This window comes from Engystomops pustulosus, chromosome 3 (assembly GCF_040894005.1).
Source record: "Engystomops pustulosus chromosome 3, aEngPut4.maternal, whole genome shotgun sequence".
Lineage (NCBI taxonomy): Eukaryota > Metazoa > Chordata > Amphibia > Anura > Leptodactylidae > Engystomops > Engystomops pustulosus.
The window spans coordinates 84,245,978-84,268,429 of record NC_092413.1 but is presented as its reverse complement, the minus strand read 5'-3'; the positions used below and the strand labels follow the sequence as shown (position 1 = coordinate 84,268,429).

At 43.9% G+C, this 22,452-nt stretch overlaps 1 protein-coding gene across 3 annotated transcripts in view; it reads right to left on the bottom strand.

The window, feature by feature from the left end:
• The window catches only part of PDE10A (phosphodiesterase 10A), a 246,584-nt gene that overhangs the window by 209,604 nt on the left and 14,528 nt on the right, over positions 1-22,452 (bottom strand). The gene's annotated exons all lie outside the window — the stretch shown is intronic.

Below are 22,452 nucleotides of genomic sequence, written 5' to 3'. Positions count from 1 at the left end.
GGATGTTTTTAACTACATGTGGTGGGTGAAATGAGGAGGCTAGCAAGGTGGAATTCCCAGCCGTGTCTTTTCTGTAGGGACTGGCTATGATAGTTTCATTTTTCCCTTTCAGACAAATATCCAAAAAATTGACACAAGACCCCCCAAAAGAATGGGTAAACTTCAAATTCATGTCGGATATGTACATGTACAAGCCGGAGGGGGCTTGTACATATCATGTGATCTGTTTCAGATCATGTGACTTCTCGGATCCCGGAAGTGTGTTCATTCTTTCGGTTTACCCGCGCCTTATGACCTTGAATTTTTCCGTTGGTTTCCGGCAAAGACCGAGCACCTCCCTCCTGCCCGGATGATCTCTTCAGTGGGTAAGCTAGTGCATATATACTTCTGTTAATGTGTTTGTTACAATAGGATCATGACTAAGACGCGGTCGTGTCGAAACGCGTAGATCATTGTACTGTCCATTCTACATGTGTGCGGTAATTTCAATTAATAAAGAAGAATTTTAATGAAGTTATCGTGTGGAGGTATCTGGAGTGCTGCCAATCCCTGTTTTTTAAATAATGCAGGTCTATGTGTCAGAAAACTGACACCCATGTCATATATCAAAAGATAGCTATGCAGTACAGCGGTGAAATACAATATTACAATGGATGACTGTTCCCAAGATAAGACACATGAAATAAAGTATTGTATCTGATATACTGTGGTACATCAATGGTGGTAACGAGCAAAATGACCCCAAGTGGGCTGTAAATTACCGGATTGCAAGGTATAAGTAGAAATGGAGATGAGACTGCAACATTTAGATAATCATGTATTCATTGTTTCTATTCTAGTGCCTGACGGAGGTCTGATTTTATAAGACCGAAACGTTGCAAAATAATAATTTTTGTTGGATTGCTATACTGTTTATTCTGGATTAAATAAATTGTCCTCAATTTTTGACCTATAAGGAGTGCCACATTATCTTTTCTCTATATATATGGTGTAGTAACCTACTTGTGCACCCATGTACTCCGAAACATTGAGTGACGTGTATTTTTTCCACAATAATTAGAGATGAGCGAACATGCTCGTCCGAGCTTGATGCTCGTTCGAGCATTAAGGTACTCGAGACGGCTCGTTGCTCGGACGAGTATTTCCCCTGCTCGAGATCGAGCATTTAATTAAAAAAACCCAGTGAAGAACAATGAAGAATAGAATAAAAACAGTGAACACAGTGACCACAGGATCATTTAAGTGAAAAACACAGTGAAGAACACAGTGAAGAATAGATTACAGATGTTCGGCACATCTGCTTACTTGTCGGAAGATACGCGCGGAACGGTGCGAACAAAATAGCATGTGAAGAACAATATATATGTGTGAAGAAGACATTGCAGAACACGGTGAGCAGGACGGAGACACAAGGGAGCAGCACAGAGACACCGGGGAGCAGCACGGAGACATGGGGCAGCGGCAGCACGGAGACATGGGGCAGCGGCAGCACGGAGACATGGGGCACGGAGACATGGGGCACGGAGACATGGGCACGGAGAGCAGCGGGGCACGGAGACATGGGGCACGGAGAGCAGCGGGGCACGGAGAGCAGCGGGGCACGGAGACATGGGGCACGGAGACATGGGCACGGAGAGCAGCGGGGCACGGAGACATGGGGCACGGAGACATGGGCACGGAGAGCAGCGGGGCACGGAGAGCAGCGGGGCACGGAGACATGGGGCAGCGGCAGCACAGAGACATCGGGCAGCGGCACGGAGACATCAGGGAGCGGCACGGAGACATCGGGGCACGGAGACATCGGGGCACGGAGACATCGAGGGGCACGGAGACATCGGGGCACGGAGACATCGGGGCACGGAGACATCGAGGGGCACGGAGACATCGAGGGGCACGGAGACATCGAGGGGCACGGAGACATCGAGGGGCACGGAGACATCGAGGGGCACGGAGACATCGAGGGGCACGGAGACATCGAGGGGCACGGAGATATCGAGGGGCACGGAGACATCGAGGGGCACGGAGACATCGGGGAGACTTCAGTGGAAGAAGAGCAGCGGATCCCGGGACAGCGTATCTCCCGACAAGTAAGCAGATGTGCAGAACATCTGTAATCTATTCTTCACTGTGTTTTTCACTTAAATGATCCTGTGTTCACTGTTTTTATTCTATTCTTCACTGTTCTTCACATCTGTTAACTTGTCGGGAGATAATATACGCGCGGAACAGTGAAGAATAGATTGCAGATGTTTGCATACATCTGCTAACTTATCAGAAGACATTCTTTTTCAATTAATTAACACATTTTATTCCCGAACCATGGTCCCTTTGAAAAATGCTCGAGTCTCCCATTGACTTCAATGGGGCTCGTTATTCGAGACGAGCACTCGAGCATCTGGAAAAGTTCGTCTCGAATAACGAGCACTCGAGCATTTTAGTGCTCGCTCATCTCTAACAATAATGTATCAGGCCCATTGAGTGTGCACTGTGGAAGTTCATGTTTTCACTCATGCTATTTAAGTTTGAATAAAGGAGAACACTACTCTGAAATTCTTAGTCCTGTAGTGCTGGATTACTACAGTCTTTACATATACCTAGTTTACCTAGTTCAAACATTAGATATAGAAATTTTTTTTAGCAGAATGGTTTATTTAAATGTTCAATGTGATAGTACCCTCTAGTGGACATACTTATATTCTACACTTTTACAGACATTTTGTGGTCAATTTTACAGATTATTTGTGTATAATCAAATAAAAACCTAACAGTTATTGTCACAGAATAAAATTGAGCATTTTATTATACATGTATTATGTGAAACACACCTTTGTTTCTTGTATTTTATCTCTATGCTTAGAGTAAATAATTAGAATTTATGGTCAAAACCTTATCTGGAGTTGATGCTGCCCTGACTGTATTGGTGATGTACAGCTAATTCCTCTACAATACTCTTTATAAAGCATTAAAAAGTCCTTCTATTCTCCCATGTACATGCATGCTTTGCCAGCAGTACTCTTGTTAATGTTCAATATGCTTCAGGTACACTAAGGCAGTAGTTTTTATTCTGTATGAACAAGGAATCCTTCCTTTTAAAAATAGGTCTGGTGACTCAGTCTTCAATACATATAAACATACAAAACCTAAAGCAATTAAGATATGGTAACAGAACTTAGCTCACTGTTTAAATATGGCAACAGAACCAAGCTTACTGTTTACATACAATATCAGAAGTGAGTTTATTTTATAGATACAGCAACAGAATCGCGCATACTGTATAGATATAGTAATATAACCAAGCTTAACGTTTCTAAACAATAACAGAACCAAGCTTCCTGTATAAATACAGCAACATAATCAAGCTCACTGTATTCAGTATATACAGAAATAGAACCAAGGTTACTCTTTAAACACAGTAACAAAACCAAGTCTACTGTTTAGATGCAGCAACAGAACCAAGCTTACCGTATAGATATGCTAAAAGATTATTGTCTGATAACAGTAGCAGAAACGAGCTTACTCTTTCTGTTAAAGAATTTTTTCTGAGACCTTCACCACAAGCAGTTAGTATCACAGAGAGTGATCAGAGCTGTGTGATATTAAGGCTTGTGCACCTACAAGTTCATCGCATGACCATAGACAGATTTCTATCCACTGTAAGTAAACAATGAAGCTCTCTATAGCAGGACAGCAAGCAGAGATCTAGAGAATTGCAAGCAATTGAAAAAGAAAGTATATTGGAAAATTGTATAATTTTTACTTACACAAACAATATCAATTATTTGCTGAAAGTAAAAAAATAAATCACACATACCCATAACCCAACCAAAAGTATATGTAAAAATAAATTATATTATTATTTTAATATTTTTGTTTGCTGAAAGTGGACAAGCCCTTTGAAATTGGAAAGATTGTAATGTATGAATGAATATAAACTTTAGAAGAATACAGGGCACAGGGCTTTATAAATGATATGCTCGTGGGTGGCGTTTATATAGCTCTTATCTGCAGTACTTACAGGACTTCCATTAGTGGCTTCTAAGTCTTTCCCTATGACACTTTTTAACATTTGGCGCATGCATGGCGATTCTAGCATTTTTGCTGCCTGTAGCAAAAATTGGAATGGCGACCCCCCACTCCTATCCTGCAGTTTACCCCTGATCCCCTGGATTATTCGGACCAGTACATTTACAGGCAAATCTTTAAAACACATCTAAAACCTGATTAAAATGTTAAAAAAGTTGATAACATTACTAACTATCGATAACAGTTTCCCAATCAGTAGGCACTGATTCACTGACACTACACAGCCCGATGCTGTCACACACTAGTAGTCAGTCAGTGACACAGACATTAGTTCATTAGGTGACAATTTGCTCCATCAGGAAGAGTTCTAGCCATAACTTATCTCAGCTGAATTTGCTGCCAGATTTTTTAAGCTCCATGCAGAACATCTCCCATACTTTATCTGTAAAAATATCAGTTACTTACAGTATAATGTCACCAGTACTCCTAAATATCTCCTCCCAACACAACTGATCACTGTCCCCCATATATAAAATATCCAGTGTGGCCCTCCCAATGTACTAGAATATACAGGCGGTCCCCTACTTAAGACTGGGGCTACAATTATAAAGTATACAGTTCTGACTTACATACAAATTCAACTTAAGTACAAACCTGCAGAACCTTCTTGTACGTAACCCGGGGACTGCCTGTATACTATATTATGTTTCATTAATAATATATCAATTCCTTTAATAATTATATATGCCACTCTATAATAAATTTATATACAGCCAGTCAATACAGTCAATAAATTAATGATTTTATATACATTACTACCATGACTAATGAATTTTTAAATAGTTCACCTACCTTAATTATATACAGCCCCCCTAATTTATATATATCCTCATAGTTTATTTTTATAAAGCCCCCTTCTAGTTTATTTATGTACAGCTTCTTTTAATACATACAAAGGCCTCAATATATAGACCCCGGTTTAATCAAAATACGGCCCTCATATAAAGCCCCCCCCCCCCAGTTTAATATATACACTTCCTGGTATATTTATATAAAGTATATTCTTTATATATATATATATATATATATATATATATATATATATATATATATATATATATATTGTAAGGGATCAGGTCCGGGATCGTTGTCTCCTGGGGCAGCCGGCCACAATTCACCAGCACACAAGTAAGTTGTCAGGATTCTGGATGGTGGTACTAGCCGACACCTTGGATCGGAGTCTAAATGGCACCTGGTCTTCACCAGAGCCTGCTGCAAAGCGGGATGGACTTGCTGTGGTAGGGTACCACCAGGTTGTTCCACAGGTGCGACTAGCCCGTGGTGGCAGCCGAGGTCAAGGAACCCTAGCAGGAGACAGTCTCCTGGTAAGATCCAGACACAAGGTCAGGGCAGGCGGCAGAGATGCAATGTCAGGTCCAATGTGGGGTCAGCAATGGCAGTTCCAGGCAGATGGGTACGGGAGCACAGGCCCACAGGACACAGCAAGATGGAGGAACACTGGTAACACAGGAACACGGAGGGACTCGGGTAACACAGGAACACGGAGGGACTCGGGTAACACAGGAACACGGAGGGACTCGGGTAACACAGGAACACGGAGGGACTCGGGTAACACAGGAACACGGAGGGACTCGGGTAACACAGGAACACGGAGGGACTCGGGTAACACAGGAACACGGAGGGACTCGGGTAACACAGGAACACGGAGGGACTCGGGTAACACAGGAACACGGAGGGACTCGGGTAACACAGGAACACGGAGGGACTCGGGTAACACAGGAACACGGAGGGACTCGGGTAACACAGGAACACGGAGGGACTCTGGTAACACAGGAACACGGAGGGACTCTGGTAACACAGGAACACGGAGGGACTCTGGTAACACAGGAACACGGAGGGACTCTGGTAACACAGGAACACGGAGGGACTCTGGTAACACAGGAACACGGAGGGACTCTGGTAACACAGGAACACGGAGGGACTCTGGTAACACGGGAACACGGAGGGACTCTGGTAACACGGGAACACGGAGGGACTCTGGTAACACGGGAACACGGAGGGACTCTGGTAACACAGGAACGCAGGAGACACAGGAATGCAGGAGACACAGGAACACAGGATAATCGCTATGGAGCTTTCTCTAAGACAGTGAGGCACTAAGATCTGGCATAACACAGGAATGGGCTGGAATTTAAGCAGTATGGCTGGCCGGCCAGCGCCAATTATCAGCGTGCTGGCCCTTTAAATTTCTTGAAGCTGCCATCTGCACACCCTAGGAGGCGGGGACGCACGTGCCGCACTGCTGGAGTCATCACTGGATCCTGGGGAGGTGAGTGGAAAACCGGGCGTAGCGGAGAGAGGCACGGGTGCACCTACGACTCGGGTGATGGATCACAGGGGCACCCGTGACTTAAGTTCACTGTCCACTCTGTGTGATTTGGGTACAACTGATCTCAGCCAGTTTTATTCAGCAGTTAAACAAAATAAACAAAACAACAAAAATAAAGCCTAAGCGTCTCCGGCACTAACTATATATCGGGGTTCCCTACCACACCAGGTGCTGGCCTACTGCCAGGCACAGGGTCGGACTGGAGTATGTTGGGCCCACCAGAGGAAGTAATTTTTGGGGCCCACCCTATCTTTTTGCTAGAAAGAATACCAGACTACTAATAGAAGTGTAAAACGTTGCAGATAACGTTGTACAGTTTTAAGCTACATTCATACGATGAGTGCTCGCCATACTGTAGCACGGCGGCGCCTGGGAGAGGAGGAGGGGGTGAGCGCTGCTTGCCCCTGCCCCTCTCCATAGTGACATATGGCGCACGGCACCGTATTACGGGGAAAGATGGAACATGCCCTAATGTGCGTTGTACTCATGCGATCGGGAAACACTCCTCCCCAAATTGTGTTCCTAAATGTAATTTAAATGCAGTGTGTGAATGCAACCATCAGGAACCTAAATGTGGCCACTAACCCTAAGCCAATTATACCCAGCCCCACTAACCCTAAGCTACTGATCCACTAACATTTACAGTGCTCTCCATAATTCAAGGGGTTTGGGGGTGTAAGAACAAAAAAGCAGTTGTACTTACCCCCCTCTGGCGCTTCAGTCCATCGCTGTGCCCCCCATCACCTGTGGTCTGTATGTATACAGAGGCGCAGCAGTGACATCACAACTGGCAGCGCTGCAGGTCCTGGCTGTGGTCAGTGTAACACTTACAAAGGCTGCAGGCAGAGGCTGCACAGGGGGTGCTGTGGTGGTGACATCACTGCTGTATCTCTGTATACATACAGACCAGGGGAGAAGGGGGGTACAGGCAGATGGGGGAGACACTGTGTAACACCAGCAAATACTGTAAATCCAGCAACTCACACATGACGTCCATAGTCGGAGGAATTCTCTGTACTTTCTCTATCCTTCTATCTGGAGGATACATTAGCTTCTAGGAGCCAGAACTGTGCTCTAAAGATTTAGAAACCGAAATTTTATCATCATCTCCTCCACCTTCTTATGACAAATGTAATTGTGTTCTATTGTTCCCCTAGAGATCACAATTATTCTCCTATAGTGCATATAGTCCTGTCCCCAAGTAGTCACAGTGCTTGCCCCCAAGTAGTCACATGGCTGCCCCCAAGTAGTCACAAGGTAGCCCCAAGAAGCCAATGATGCTCCAGTAGCCAGAAGTCACAGGGATGCCCCTAGTAGCCAGTCTTAACCCCAAGTAGCCCCAGTGCTTGCCCCCCACCAGATAGCCACAGTGCTTGCCCCCCCCAAGTAGCCACAGTGCATGCCACCCTGCACCTCCACATTACATCCATGTCACCTTGCACCCCCTACATTACATCCATGTCACTCTGCACCCCCACATTACATCCATGTCACCCTGCACCCACATTGCATACATGCCACCCTGCACCCCCACATTACATCCATGCCACCCTGCACCCCTACATTGTATACGTGTCTCCCTGCACCCCCACATTGCATCCATGTTACCCTGCACCCCACATTACATCCGTGTCAACCTGCACCCCCAAATTACATCCATGTCACTCTGCACCCCCACATTATATCCATGTCACTCTGCACCCCCACATTACATCCTTGCCACACTGCACCCCCACATTGCATCCGTGTTACCCTGCACCCCACATTACATCTGTGTCAACCTGCACCCCCACATTACATCTGTGTCAACCTGCAGCTTGCATTACATCTGTGTCACCCTGCACCCCACATTACATCCGTGTCAACCAGCACCCCCACATTACATCCGTGTCAACCTGCACTGCCAAATTACATCTCCGTCACCCTGCTCCCCCATATTACATCCATGTCACTCTGCACCCCCACATTACGTCCATGTCACTCTGCACCACCACATTACATCCATGTCACCCTGCACCCCACATTTTATAAATGCCACCCTGCACACCACATTAAATACATGTCACACTGCACCCCATATTCTCCCCTGCACCCCACATTAAATACAGGTAACACTGCACCCCAACACACCCCTGCAAACCCCCCCCCCATTACATACATGTTATACTGCACCCCCTCATTTCCCTTTTGCACTGGCTCAGCTTCACATACCTCAGCAACACATGGCAGCTCTACCTGAGGGCATCCTGTGCCCCTCCTCCCTGAGGACGGCATTGCAGTCGTTGCTTTCCCCAGGTGATCCCCGCCATTGTTGGGGCCCATCGTAGAATTCTCCGGTCCTCCGCTGGGCCATTCCGAACCTGGCCAGGCAGTTCACTGCCACAGCTCCACAGGTCTTTGACGTAGCCTGTCTCTTCCTCATGGTGCGTTTTTCTCAAGTTTTTAAACACATCCAAAACTAAAGTGGGAGGGGGTTTGGCCAAAACGCATGCGTTTCAGACAGACCACCCTTCCACTTTTGTTTTAGATGCGTTTAAAAACGCATTTTGTTTCTTGCGTTTTTCTTGCGTTTTTAAAAGCATCCAAAACGAAAGTGGGAGGGTGTTTGGCCAAAACGCATATATGTTTGCAAAAAAACGCATGTATTTGCAATGAAACGCACGTGTTTCAGGCAGACCTCCCTCAAACTTTTGTTTTGGATGCTTTTCAAAACCCAAGAAAAACGCCACGTGGGAAGGCGCCCTCAGGATGGAGATAATCTGGGAAGTCTGCACCAGGTAGTTATGCAGGACTCTCACCTGGATGCAAATTAATCCTCATTAGCAAAACACCCAGCTTTCCCACATCCATCCAACAACATATTCATTCTATACCAAAATCTACTATAGTGGCAGCTTTCCCTGCCACAATATATATATATATATATATATATATATATATATATATATATATATATATATATATATATATATATAAAGATAGATAAACCAGGAGCTATTACCTATAGATTCAGGCACTGTGACTGTGCAGATCTTCTAATATTTCTTATCCATGACCTACTTCTTTCTAAAAGTTTTTAAAATTATTCTAATGAGCACCTCTGATGCTGTGAGATTACATCAAGAAGAGGGAGGCGGGGTGCCGAGCAGGAACAAAAGGTGGTAAGAAAGTGTAACAGCCTGTAAATCTGAAACTGAGGGGCTTCCAAGTGACCCTACAGGCTCATTAGCATAATTTTAAGTTGATTTTAGAAGGAAGAAGGCCATAGAAAATAAATATAAGAAGATAACCACAGCCCCAGTTCCTGGATCTATGGCCGCGGTCACACGTACCGCTAGGTGTTCGTTCATAATGCGATGCTAGCGCACAGGGGGAGGTCCTCGGCCAGAACGCACATGCTTTTCCAGAGAAACGCATGTGCGTTCGGGCCGAGGACTGCCCCCTGTTTGCTACCATTGCGTTATGAACGGACGCCTAGTGGTACATGTGACCGCGGGCTATGAGTAAGTGACCCTGATTTATGCATGTTTGATTTCCTCTAAGTGTCTAACACACTGCTGATTTTATTTGTCAGGTGATTTGGAGTTCGGGGACTGCAGTAATGACTATATCATGTGTATTGGACATTTGAGCCTTTACAACCATGGCTCTAAATATCCTATGCACTGTACTAGAAAGCTGGATACAATTCCAAAAGTAGTAGAATTAAAAAATAAACACACAGTTGTACCATTTTCTTACAGGCTTTGTATGAGGATGAGCTACCATTTCCTTTGATGCTATTTTGGGCTCTGAACATCCTTTTGATCACTTTTTTTTTTATAATTTAGTATGGCCAATTCAGGCAATGCATACTTTTTTCATTACGGTGCTGACTGCAGGAAATAACCATTTTTATATTTTCTGATAGATCAGTTATTTTGGGAATACCTAGCATGTTTATTATTGTTTATTAATATTTTAATTCTAGGGAAAGGGTGGGTGATTTGAACTTCTATATTTTTCCTTTTTTTCTCCTTTTTTTATTTTATCTAGGTCCTTAAAATATATAGAGAGAATTTGCTACATCTAAATTACATCTGACCTGGTAGGTTCTAATTTAGATCATTCTATGTCATAAAAGTTATGAATCTAATGACAAAACATGACAAAAATGTTAATTTAGTAAGTTTTATGAACGCATGAGTTGTCTCTAAAGTATTATGCCACTAGGTGGCAATATAATCCCTTATATTATTTTAACCATTCCAAACATGACGTTTTACAAGTAATATGGTATGATAGTTCTTTTTTTTATTTTATGTTCAAATTAAATATCAAATAATTATTGCATCTGTCCGTAACGCACAAAGGATTAGATACAAGAAAGAAAAAAGATTTCCCACAAAGGCCACACTACATTGCTAGGCTTGTGTGCTTGACTGTGTTCAATCCGTGAAACAATGATCATGTGGTGGCCCGATTCCATGGACTGAACACTACCCCAGGGACGGGACTCCGTATATAATTGTTATATATGATGTCAGGGCCAAATTAAAGGTGGCCGATAAATAGCTGGGGCCTGGCAATTTTTAATATTTATTTTATAAAGTAAATGTTGGCCTCTTAAAATAACAGAGCTTTTTTGAAAAGAAAGGAGGAGCTTAATTTTGGCATCTAAACCATTAAAAAGCAAACAGAAAAAAGAGTGTGGGAGCATTTGCAAGCGTGCATTAAAGTGTGTACGGTGTCCAAAGTGTGACTTAGGCTGGCGGCATACGTGGCGCTTTGAACCCATTTTTGGGCCGTTTTTTTAAGGCAGTCCGTTAAAAAAACGCTTGCGTTTTCGGTTTTGTGACCGTTTTTACCAATTATCTCAATTAAAATGGGTCTAAAATGCATGCGTTTTTTAACGGGCTGCTTAAAAGCGGCCCAGAAAGGGGATCAAAATGCCATGTGTGGCACCAGCCTGAGGGCGTGTTCACACGTTGCTCTTTGGTTGTTTTTTCATTGCGTTCAGACGCGTTACAACAGCTGAGGCGAGGTGATTTGCCAAATTATATTACCATTTACATTTGTTAACACTATCTTAACGCATACAGGGCCATCAGTGCTTTCCCCTGTACAACATTGGGCCAGTCCGACCCTGATTAAGAGACTTAAGATTGAGGGACTTTTGGAGGTAACTGCTGAATTTATGTGATATTTTTCCTGTGAACTCTACTTTGCTAAATCCTTATTACTTGTGTACTCCCCATTAGTGTAATGGACTTCATAAGTACCAATGCTACATAGAGTACATCCTGTTCCATGTATGCTTTCCTTGAACAAGGGTGCATACTGCTGTGTGGGATGTGTGAAAATTGGTAAACTGGAAGTGGAAGTGAGCAATTTTCATTGATTTGGGCAATTGACAATATGGAACAGAGTTTGCTGCTCCCTGAGCACAAACTCTCTGGGGAAGATGGCTGTGGGGATGGAAGTATGGAGGTACAGAGTGAGGGGGCAGCTAGTTGGGTAACATGTAGAAGGCAGGTAGAAAGAAGAGTTGTAGGGAGTCTAGTCCTGATCTGGTGCATCCTAATAAGTTTGCCTAGCTTGAGGATAAGGGGGATATCAGCTCAGGGGTAGAGATGCTGTAGCAAGCCATGGCTTCTAGCAACCAGGGGACTGTCTGCTCCAGTAAGAAGGGTAATGGGAGCACAGGCAAGGTCAGACAGGTGCTGGTAGTGGGAGATTCCATTATTAGGGGAACTGACAGGGCAATCTGTCAGAAAGACTATGCACATCGAACATGGTCCACATTGGCACAAATGCAAAGTAAGAGGTAGGTGAAAGGTCCTCAAAAATTATTTCGGGGCTGACTTTGCTGTCTGCTTCAGGCTTTACAATAGGATGGCTGGAGGGTGCAGCTGTTTTGGAGGAAAAATGGCGAGAAGTTTGGAGGATTGTTTAAACTAAAGTCCTATGGGGGAGAACAACTACATGTGTACTAAGCAAGAAAGTGTTGATGGAAAACTGAGAAGATTCATGGTAAACGGGGGCAGAAGGGCGCCTGGGGTAAGACCAGCGAATAAGAACAAAAGGAAAAGGGAAAACCATGTAGAGTCTTTGTACACTAATGCCAGATAATGTTGGAGGTCAAATATGATAGCAAGGGTATCTGTGAAACATGGCTGGGCAGTGCTATGACTAGGCTATTAAAATAGATTGTTACAGTCTCTTTAGATATGATTGTGTAAAAAAAGGGGGGGAGGGGTTTGGGTATATGTCAAATCTTGCCTCAAGCCCATCCTGTGGGATGACAGAAACGGCTGATGAGGTTTACTGTAGATAAATGTAAGGTTTTGCACTTGGGCCATGAAAAAAAGGTATAATTATGTTTTACACAGTCAAATACTTAGTAAAACTGCAGCTGAAAAAGACATGGCGGTATTGGTGGATGGTAAACTTAAAGGGGTATTCTCGTCTGGGCATTAACATTCAGTTTGAGCAATCTGCCATATATAAACATTTCTTCAATTATATGTTATTAAAAAAAATGTACAAGACTGACTCCTTGGATATGGCCACCTCTGCTGGAGGGACTGCCCAAAGAAACAAAAGGTTTTTGTATATGAAAAGTTCGGGCGTTACTGCAGGTCCACAGCCGTCCTGTGGTGATGATCGCTGAATCCAGGTGGTCAGGCATGACTCAATAGCGCATTTCCAGCCACTGCTGCCAAAATGTGAGGTGGTCGTATCCGAGGAAGCTCTCTCGTTTCTAAGGGACAACATGGCAACATTTATGAGAAATTATCTTTACACAGGAACATTTTTTTTTAATAACATCCAATCGAAAAAATGTTTACATGTGGCAAATTAATTAAATTAAATGTAAATGCCCAGATGGGAATACCCCTTTAATTTTAGTGACCAGTGCAACGCAGCTGCTGCTAAAGCAGATAAAATTATGGGATGTATCAAGAGAGGAATAGATTCTCATGATAAGGACATAGTTTTGCTTTTATACGTCGTTATCCAACGAGGATTCGGAGCTGCCATGATTCACTAAGATCGTGCGTCCAATTTTCTGCATGTGTCGCTTCCCCGCTCAGGTCCGTGGGAGTTCACCATCTTCTTCCCGGTGCATGTAAGGGCCACAATTTTGAAAGTTAAATCCCGCGCTTAGTCCGAATCAGTCGGATTGTCTGACGACCACACCCCCGATTTGTGTCGCATGAAAATCCGATTGCATGTGCCAAAAACCCCAGTCAAATGCGGCGCTAAGCGGAAAAAGTTGGGAAACCCGATGAAAATGCGGTCCGCAGACCCTTAGTAAATGTGTCCCATTGTGTACAGCTTTGGGCATCAGTGTATTAAAAGGACCTACCGTGTATTCCGGCGTATAAGACGACCTGGTGTATAAGACGACCCCCCTACTTTCCTGTTTAAAATATAGAGTTTAAGATATATTCGCCGAACAAGACTACCCCTTTTCCACGCATACAAAACACCGGTAAAAATTTTAAAAAAAAAACAGATTTGAATTTAACATGGTCCTTTTTTTAATTTATATTCTTATGACATGCAGGTATATAGCAGGAAAACTGTCGCTCATAAACATAAGGCATACAACAACATTACCATCGTCCATTTTACTGTAAATGTTACCATACTGTACCTTAAATTTTTATTTTATTAAATATTCCATGCCATGTACGGGAGAAAAATTCCAAATGCAATGAAAATGGTGAAAAAACGCATTTGCGCCATTTTCTTGTGGGCTTGGATATTACGTCTTTCACTGAGCGCCCCAAATGACATGTCTACTTTATTCTTTGGGTTGGTACAATTACGTGGATACCAAATTTTTTTTTTATTTTGCCAAATTCTGGCGCTAATAACTTTTTTATACTTTGGTGTACGGAGCTGTGGGTGGTGTCATTTTTTGTGAAATCTGATAATATTTTCAATGATATCATTTTTAGGACTGTACGACCTTTTGATCACTTTTTATAGATTTTTTTATATTTTTCAAAATGGCAAAAAAGTGCCATTTTCAACTTTGGGCGCTATTTTCCGTTACGGGGATACACGCATTGAAAAACCGTTATCATATTTTGATAGATCGAGCATTTTCGGACGCGTCGATACCTAATGTGTTTATGATTTTTACTGTTTATTTATATTTATGTCAGTTCTAGGGAAAGGGGGGTGATTTGAAATTTTAGGTTTTTCTATTATTATTTTTTTAACTTTTTTTTATTTTTATTTAATTTTTTTATTTTTCAGACTCCCTAGGGTACTTTAACCCTAGGTTGTCTGATCGATCCTACCATATACTGCCATACTACAGTATGGCAGTATATTGGGATTTTCCTTATTCATTACAATGTGCACATTGTAATGAAGGGGTTAAAACGAAATAGCCTCGGGTCTTCGGAAGACCCGAGGCTACCATGGAGACGGATCGCCGCCCCCGATGACATCACGGGGAGCAGCGATCCCAGGTAAGATGGCGGCGCCCATGCGCCGCTATCTCTTTGAGGCTGCCGGCAGCTTTGCCGGCAGCCCATGCTGTGAAAACACCTGCGATCGGTGCTAGCACCGATCGCGGGTGTTACCGGTAAGCCTTTGCTGCAATATGCAGCAAAGACTTACCGGCTATGGAGAGGGCTCAGCCCGTGAGCCCTCTCCATGCACCGAGTTCCGACCGCCGCCGTGAATACACGGCGGGCGGTCGGGATTACCGGCGTATAAGACGACCCCAGAGAAGACAGAAGATTTTTCTGTCTTCAAAAGTCGTCTTATACGCCAGAATATACGGTAGTACAACTGGAACGGTTGGAAAGGAGAGCAACCAAGCTCTGTTAGGGGAATTTTGAATACAATGACACTGAATATATATGAGTATAAGACAACCTGAATATAATCTGAGACCCCTAATTTTAACACAAAAAAAAAACCTATTGGCTCGAGTATAGGCGATGGTGGGAAATGCACTGTTCACAGCCTCCACCCAGTATATAGCTAGCCAACCCTCTGCCCCCCCATACATAGCCAACCCCTCAGTATAAAGCTATTCAGTCCCCTGCACCCAGTATATAACTAGTGAGCCCCCTGCCCCCAGTTTATAGCCACCACAGTCCCCAGTATATAGCCTGTCTCTAGTATTTAGCCAGACAGACCCCTGCCCCCAGTATATAGCCAGCCAGCCCCCAGTATATAGCCATCCAGCCTGTCCCCAGTTTATAGCTAGTCAGCCAGCTCCCAGTATATAGCCATCCTCCCCACCCCTGGTATATAGCCATCCAGCCAGACCATCCCCAGTATACACTCACTGGCCACTTTATTAGGTACACCATGCTAGTAACGGGTTGGACCCCCTTTTTCCTTCAGAACTGCCTTCGTGGCATAGATTCAACAAGGTGCTGGAAGCTCCTCAGAGATTTTGGTCCATATTGACATGATGGCATCACACAGTTGCCGCAGATTTGTCGCTGCACATCCATGATGCCAATCTCCCGTTCCACCACATCCCAAAGATGCTCTATTGGATTGAGATCTGGTGACTGTGGAGGCCATTTGAGTCCAGTGACCTCATTGTCATGTTCAAGAAACCAGTCTGAGATGATTCCAGCTTTATGACATGGCGCATTATCCTGCTGAAAGTAGCCATCAGATGCTGGGTACATTGTGGTCATAAAGGGATGGACATGGTCAGCAACAATAGTCAGGTAGGCTGTGGCGTTGCAACGATGCTCAATTGGTACCAAGGGGCCCAAAGAGTGCCAAGAAAATATTCCCCACACCATGACACCACCACCACCAGCCTGAACCGTTGATACAAGGCAGGATGGATCCATGCTTTCATGTTGTTGACGCCAAATTCTGACCCTACCATCCGAATGTCGCAGCAGAAATCGAGACTCATCAGACCAGGCAACGTTTTTCCAATCTTCTACTGTCCAATTTCGATGAGCTTGTGCAAATTGTAGCCTCAGTTTCCTGTTCTTAGCTGAAAGGAGTGGCACCCGGTGTGGTCTTCTGCTGCTGTAGCCCATCTGCCTCAAAGTTCGACGTACTGTGCGTTCAGAGATGCTCTTCTGCCTACCTTGGTTGTAACGGGTGGCGATTTGAGTCACTGTTGCCTTTCTATCAGCTCAAACCAGTCTGCCCATTCTCCTCTGACCTCTGGCATCAACAAGGCATTTCCGCCCACAGAACTGCCGTTCACTGGATGTTTTTTCTTTTTCGGACCATTCTCTGTAAACCCTAGAGATGGTTGTGCGTGAAAATCCCAGTAGATCAGCAGTTTCTGAAATACTCAGACCAGCCCTTCTGGCACCAACAACCATGCCACGTTCAAAGGCCTCAAATCACCTTTCTTCCCCATACTGATGCTCGGTTATAACTGCAGGAGATTGTCTTGACCATGTCTACATGCCTAAATGCACTGAGTTGCCGCCATGTGATTGGCTGATTAGAAATTAAGTGTTAACAAGCAGTTGGACAGGTGTACCTAATAAAGTGGCCGGTGAGTGTATATCTGGCCAGGATGTCCCCAGTATATAACCAGCCTGTGAGCCAGCCCCCAGTATAAAGCCATCCAGCCCATCCCCAGTATATATCTGGCCAGCACGCGACCACTATATAGCTAATCAGCCAGCCACCAGTATATAGCCAACCAGCTTGCTCCCAGTATACAGCCAGCCCCTGCCCCAGTATATAAAAAAGTAAACTCAATACTCGGCAGTTCCGTGCACGCTGGTAGCACACACTCTGAAGGCTGCCGCTTGCTGACATAATGGTGTGAGCGCCAACCATGATAGGTCCTGCGCTGGGAGTGCAAACTATTTGATGTCAGCGGCGGTTGATGTCATAGTGTGCACGTGGCTTTAGCGCACCCAGACTTGCCACTGCCGGAAGAAGGAAGAGAACCTGCAGGGGACATTGGAAAGGTGAGTATTCATTTTTTTACTCAAATATAAGCCAGGACAAAGTGGCATCCGCTTTGCCTAGAGGAGAGGCGGTTTTACAACCTCCATAGAGGGTTCTTTACTGTAAAAGCAGTAAGACTGTGGAACTCTTTGCAGCAGGATGTTATTATGGCAGATACTTTGTACATGTCGAAGAGGAGACTAGCTGCCTTTCTATAGAGCTCAGCAATATCCGTCAGCTCTATAGAGATGAACAGGGCAGCCTGCGCATGTGCGACCACATTCTTCAGTCATCTCGGGATATTACAGGGTACACCAGACCAGTGTTCTCATGGTCCGTGGTGGTAGCATCACAGAGACTTCCACCAATCTGCTTCGTGGGACAACCGCTTTAACGGCATAATCTGGGACAATGTTCTCAAAACCAAAATCATCCAAAAGAATGGGACATTTTCAAAATTATTCTAAGTAGGTCCTGTGAAAAACATATACTATATTAGAAAAAGCATAAGAATAACAAGGAAAAGCCAATGTGGTTATCTAGTACTAGGCAAGCAATAAACGAGAAAGATACAATTTTACCATATATACTGATCTGAATATAAGCCGAGGTACCTAATTTTATCACTGAAAACTGGAAAAACCTATTGACTCGAATATAATCTTAGGCTGGGAAATGCATTGGTCACAGCCTCCAACCAATTTATTGCTAGCCAACCACCTGCCCCCCAGTACATGGCAAGCGAGCCCACTGCCCCCCCAGTATATAGCCACCCAGTCCCCAGTATATAGCCAGCCAGTCCTCGGTATACAGCCGGTCAGCCCATGCCACCAGTATTTAGCCACCCTCCCGCACCCAGTATATAGACAGCCAATCCCCTGCTGCCAGTATATAGACTGCCCATTCCCCAATATATAGCTAGTCAGCCAGCGCCTAGTATACAGCTAGCTAACCCATCCCCAGTATATAGTCATCCAGCCCATCCCCAGTATATCTCTGTTGATGGAACACTGACGCTGAGCATTTGCATAGAACATAGACCCCTTTAAAGGGGTTTCCAAGATTAGAAAAATACACCTAGTCACTCTCTCTCTGCAGCTCAGTGGCCATTACCACTGATGCTTGTTTGTAGTGGCAGTGATGTGGTGTCAACATCTGCACTGTGAGGTTGGCAGTGATGTCAACAGCTGCGCAGTCACAGATTGAAGCCAGCACATGCACTGTGAATGTGACATCCCTGCCAGCCTCTGTACACAAACAGAGCTAGGTAGTAACGGGTGACACCATGCCAAATGAGTAAAATAAAAACACTCCTTCTTTTACCCTCTAAAATAGACTGCTACCTGCAAATCCCATGTAAACCAAAAAGCAAATCACTCCTACCTCAAACTTTCCCCTCCCCAAGAACATGATCCAGTAGTCTGTTTAGTCCCACACACATTATATACATCTGAGTTCTGCACATTCCTGCTACTCTCACCATTTAGTTGCACAGCGCACTCCTCCTTTTTCCATGGTCCCGACTGCCTTTGGAGGACACATCCCTTTATTTGCAAAACTCTGCCCCCAGTCACGCATGTGGCTCTGCCCACTTCCTGTCGCTCAGCTCATAGACTTGGAGCAAGGATGAAGCATTATACAGGGAGACTGTACTATATTGGACAAAAGATACTAATACTGCTGATGATGCAGCAGGATGCCAGGGGCCCTGGGGGATACGCTCTGGGTGACCTCCTGTTAATCCAACTCTGTATGATACCAGGAGTCTCTAATATCGCATGGGAGTAAAGGGCTGAACTTTTCAAGGGTTACTGGTTGGCTGCCATGACAGCTGGGAGCCTCTTGAAGGCTCCTATGGCTGCCAATTAATATTCTTTATCACAGCCTGCAATATGCAGTTGCATTGCAGTTTATTGCAAAAGCAATAAACACCCTAGATCATCTAAAAGAGTAAATAAAAAATGAATACAACTAATAAAAATTATTTTAAAAATGTTAAAAACGTCAAAACTTCAAATCACCTTCCTCTTCCCTGGAACGCTTATAAAATAAACAAATGAAATAAAAAAACAGCTATTGACTTTCCCCAAGTTAATAAATATATTTATAATAAATAGTGCAAAAAGTCATACGGCCTCCAAAATGGTAGCATTTTGTCCTTAAAGAGCTGTGTACACCAAAGTATGAAAAAGGGCTGCAGAATACGGCAAAATGAAATGATTTTTTTGTACAGAAGGTTTCAATATTTAAAAAATCTATTAAACCTAATAAAACCTATATAAATTTGGTATCCATGTAATATTACCGACCTAATAAAGGAGAGGTGTCATTTGGAGAAGACAATGAGCAGACATAATATAGCACAGAATATAGCACAGGGGAGTGCTAAGGATATAGTCACTTGTTTCATATACATTCATGTGTGTCAGCATGCTTGTTTCTACGTGTTTGTCTATGCATGGTACGTTCTGCAGCAGTTGTGGTGTATATTGTGATGTTCTCCAGCAGTTGAGGTGTGTATTACAAGGTTCTGCAACAGCTGAGGAATGTATGGTGATGTTCTGCTGCAGCTGAGGAGTTTATTATCAGGTTGTTCTTCAGCTGAGATGAATATTATGAGGTCCTGCAACAACTTTCAACATAACTTTGGGAGGGCACAAATTTTGAGTTCTCCCTGTTGGCTAAATGTCATGTTGCCTGTTCTCTTACTTCCTCCTACCCTTAACTCAGTTCCAACTGCAGCTTGTGTCATGTTACAGAGGTGGGGTAAGGTCTGTGCGGAGAGCTGCTTCCTTTGTAAGTTTGATGTATGAAGAGGTAAGTAGAAAGCAGAGTGAAGAAAGCTCCTTATTAAACAGTATGTGAGGTCTAGTGGGTGGGGCCTCAATCCTGAGCTGGGAAGCTTGCACCCCTTTCTAAAACTGCCCAAGTCTCAGTATTTCCCCCTGTTGGTGGCTCTGACTACATTATCAGGTTGCAGCCCTCAGGATAAGTTTAACCACACCTTTGTGTGAATTGTTAATAGTTGCAAGACGAAGATGGATCACTCTGGTCAGTGGCATAACTAGGAGAGGCTGGGCCCCATGGCAAACTTCTGCTTGGGGCCCCCCTTCCCCTTAAAAAAAAATAAATATATATATATACATATTTGTACACATGTGTACACAATCACACACATTTATACACTTTCATATACACACATTTCTATACACGTACAAACACATACAGTATATACAGACATGTTTCATAGTTTCATAGTTTATACGGTTGAAAAAAGACACTTGTCCATCAAGTTCAACCAAGGAAGGGTAGGGATTGGATGAGGAAGGGATTTAGGGGAAACAATTCTATATAACATAACATATACATATACATGAAACATATACACACATATGTAAAGTATATACACAAACACCACATAGACTCATATAGCACATACACCCACACAGCACATAGACACACACCATATACACGCACGCTATCAGGCAGGTGTCTGTGGTGGCGGGCGGTTGGCTGGCTGTGGAAGCGGGTGGTGCGTGGCAATGGGTGAGTGGACGGGCCATGGCATTAGACGAGCAAGCGGACCATGGCATTAGACGAGCAAGCGGGCCGTGGCTTGTGTGGGCTGGCGGCAGTAGGTAGACCGTGGTGGTGGGCATGGCAGCGGACAGGCGGGTGGACAAAACAGTGTCAATGGTGGCAGGTAGGCAGCTTGCCTTGGAGTTATGCGAGCAGAAAAAGAAAGTGGGCGGGTCACAGAAAAAAGTGTGCAGGCAGGCGTGTTGCTACGCCCAAGTGCACCTGTCATCTCGCTGAGTCCACACGGCAGTGTGCTGGTGCGGGCCCCTCTCCCCAATGGGCCTGGTCGTGGTGACCGTCATTGTTACGTCCCTGATTGCACTGCTGTGTGAGATCTCTTCACTGAACACAGTACAGCATCACATCTGAGCTCTGTAGTATTGAATGAAGAGATGCGGTTTACAGAACCTGTACAGTGGGACATGGACCATAGCATTCTGCTTTCTGCCACATAATGCATGTCTTGTCCTTATATAGGTCAGTGCACAGCATTGTGTAAAATAATAATAAAAAATTCCTTTATTTATATAGCACACACAGATTCCGCAGCGCTGCACAGAGCATGTCATTCTGCATGAAAATTGTAACCTTTAGTGAAACAGAAGGCTTTCCTTCTCCACTCACAGGTCTATCCTGTGCCAGGTAGTTGCATAGCACAGCATACATTTCTATTTATCTTATTATATTCATCTAGAATGTGCATGAAAGACGTCTGATTTACATGTGCTCTAAGTTGCCCCATGTCTGCGCCTGCTATAAGAAATTGTAAACCAAACATTGCTTAATCTTCTTAGTTTTAAGCTTCATTTTCCACATATCCTAAAGAGGCTTATCTTCTTTTTACAATTTGGAATTCTGACACACATTCAGATTTAGTATAAAATCTACCTTTTATGTATCCATATGTAGAATATGAGAACATTCTTTGTGTTCTTTTTGCCACAAAATAGTAAATATTTGAATTCTTGATGCAATAATTTTTTGTTTCATATTTTATGCGATTTAATGTACTGAGGATAAAACAGCTTTAACCAAAGCTTCATGAAAATCCTCTTATGGAAAAGTGATTGGAAAGAATGAAAGAAGATGGCAACAACATCAATCTATACAATAAGTAGAATAATTTTTCTTACAAAGAAAGCACCTATGTACATGCCCTCTGTAGGAAATCGGACATCATATAATATACATTGGCCCACATTTATTAAAGTGTTTGCGCTTGACTTTGCACAGAAATGAACCTGCAAACTGTCTTCTCTGTCTGACAAGGCAGAAAAATGTGCACCAAAAGGGGAGTGTAGTGCTTAGGCTACATTCACACAAACGTATGGCGGAGGATTATGCGGCATATATCTGTCCCCCATACACTTCTATGGCCTCACGATGCCCTACGGGAGAGTAAGGCGCAGCAGACGTGCAGCACCGTACCATTCCATAGCCCGTAGAAAGATAGGACATGTCCTATCTTTCTACGGAATATGGCGCCCTGCGCTGTATATTCCTATGAAGAGGGGCGGGGGTGAGAAGTGAATGTAGCC